Below are 2,500 nucleotides of genomic sequence, written 5' to 3'. Positions count from 1 at the left end.
TTGAACACCACCCAGTCTCTCTTTTTCGCCTCCTCAATCAGCCTCTCGCCAATGCGATTGTGCCTCTTGATTCTGGCATCCTTCGTCACCGGGCAGAAGCCGATGATGTGGCTGCAGGTCTCAAGGTCCGCCTCGCAGTGTCTGCAAAACTTAACACAGTTATCTCCCCTCCCCCGCGCGAGAAATTCCCTTGTGGGGTAAACATTGGCCCTGAGCTGTAAAGCAGTGAGGAGTTTCCTGTGAGGTATGCGTCTATAGTGTTGAAGCCAATTGTTACTAATTGTGTCCCCCCTAAAATTTTTAACTCCACGGCCCTGACATTCCAATTTAGTCCAATTTTTAAACTCCTTTTTTCTCCAATCACATGGTCTGGGGAACTTACTTTTAGGGTTCGGTGCTTCCCACTCCGAAAGTGCCTCTGTAGTTGCGAGTGGTACAGGTGCCGGTAGTGCGTCCCAAATTGACGGCATCGCCTTTTTCTTCCCTCCAGCTTGAAGCCACAGTTTCTCGTACATCTTCTCCATCTCAGCTCTCTCCAGAAAGGTCTTCATCGTCTCGTCCGGAGACTGCGCGATGCGATGCAGTCTCCGGGCCTGCACACTGGGAATCAGTCCCGCCAATTTGGTGACGCCCAAACCGCCGTCTCTCGTGCTCGAGTACAAGATGGCATCACCCGTGCACGGAGGCAGGTGCAACCAGTCCTTGACCGCTGTTCGGATCTTCAGGTCAAGGGCTTCCAGGGCCCCTGCTTTCATCTCTGTGTGGTCAGCCAGGTAGGTCAGTCGAGGAATGGTGTATGTTTTGAGGATATCGAGTTTTTGCAGAGGTTTAAGTGGGGCTTGGTCAATGCGTTCAAGCCAGACGTCTAGTTTTGCGGAAAGATCGGTTTTTGCAAACCCAGTCCAGGGGTCGATCTGCAGGCCGAGGTATTTCTCCGATTCACCGGGGTTAATCATGTTCAGGGGTGTGCCGTTGATGGTCCACGCAGCGCAGTTGTTGACGGTGTAAGAGTCTTTCGTGGGCTTGATGTAGAAGCCGTGGCACTTTTGCCCCTGCGTCTTGAGACCTGTGAGATCGCAAAAGGTCTCTAGTATCTTGATGTTCACATTCATGTTCTCCCAGGAGTCGCTCAACAGGACCAGATCATCAGCGAATGCCATGGCGGTTATCGAGCTCTCTCCACGATGGAATCCTTTGCCACTCTCTTCCAGCTTGCACAACAGGGGGTCCATTGCCAGGTTGAATAGAAGGGGTGACAGCGGATCACCCTGCTTCACTCCAACCCGGATCTGGATTTTGTCCGTGTGCGTGTTCTTCTTGACGGTGACATACGTACTGATGTCCTTGTACATATTGTCAACCAGTCCGATGATGTGGGGATCCACTCTCCGTTGCTGTAAGACGTGTAAGATGTGCTGGTGGCTTACGGTGTCAAAAGCCTTAGCAATGTCCACGAATATAACACCCAGTGGTCTATGTTCATTTTTGGCAGTCCGAATTATAGTTTGCAGGAGTTTCAAGTTCTCAGAACATCCCGGCGCACTGATGAAGCCTCTCTGCCTTGGGTTGAGGGGGCACGCCTTAGTCATCCTCGCCGTCACGATCCTGGAGAACAGCCTCAGCAAGATGGAACCAATCGTGATGGGTCTCCAGTTATTGATGTCTTTCAGGCGCTCCGGTTTTGTCGATTTGGGGATCAGAACAGTCCTGCACCCCCTCACCATGTCCGGGATGTCACCAGATGTTAGCCACAGGTTGAAGAGCTCAGCCGTCCGGGTATACCCGGGATCCATCTTCCTGATGTCCCCAAGGGCAATCCCATCTGGACCTGGCGCTGAACCCTTGCTCATTTCCCGCACGTTCTTTTCAATTTCTTTGGCCGTAATTAAGCTCCTGAAGGCCTTATTGTGAGCCTTCCCTTTAATTTCAAAGTCCCCAAGGCCGGTAAACTGTCCAGGTGTTTCCCATCTGGCCTTGAATACCGAATAAATTTCACTGGGTGGTATATCGCAGGACAGACATTCAATGTCGTCCAAGATGATTTTCGCCAGTTTCCCCCTGTCTAGATGGAATAAACGCTGAAAGCGGAGGTAGTTACCTCTTTTGATCGCTCTGTCCTTCATCCACTTCTGAAACTGTTTCCTTGGCTTCTCCTCCCCGTTTTTCTTTTTGTCTTTCCCCCGGAGTGCTGTTCTTATTTGGCTCACTGATTCCAGGCAACCAAAGCAGTCCTGCGCTGTCTGATTGAGCAGTGGTCGCATCTCATGGCCTTCTAATAACTGTTCAAAGGCTCTGGGGAAGTTGTTAATTGTCCCCTCTGATAAACGTTCTTTGATCCTCGTGTGATAACGAGCCTGCAGTCGCCCCGCCCTCTTCCGGCCAACGGTTTCCCGTGGACCGTTATCCTTGTCAAGGTGTTGCCCCGATGTTCCTATTGTTCCCTTCCCGGCAGCTGGTCCTCCCGGCAGATGGTTCCCCCCAAGTCCATTGTTTACAGCTC

General features: G+C 51.6%; 1 pseudogene; it reads right to left on the bottom strand.

The window, feature by feature from the left end:
* LOC139605138 (28S ribosomal RNA) overlaps nt 1-2,500 on the bottom strand; it is an 8,892-nt pseudogene that overhangs the window by 1,960 nt on the left and 4,432 nt on the right.

This window comes from Agelaius tricolor, unplaced genomic scaffold, assembly GCF_023055355.1.
Source record: "Agelaius tricolor isolate 1412-34295 unplaced genomic scaffold, bAgeTri1.0.p SCAF_60, whole genome shotgun sequence".
Classification (NCBI taxonomy): domain Eukaryota; kingdom Metazoa; phylum Chordata; class Aves; order Passeriformes; family Icteridae; genus Agelaius; species Agelaius tricolor.
This window is presented reverse-complemented; position numbering and strand designations above follow the sequence as displayed.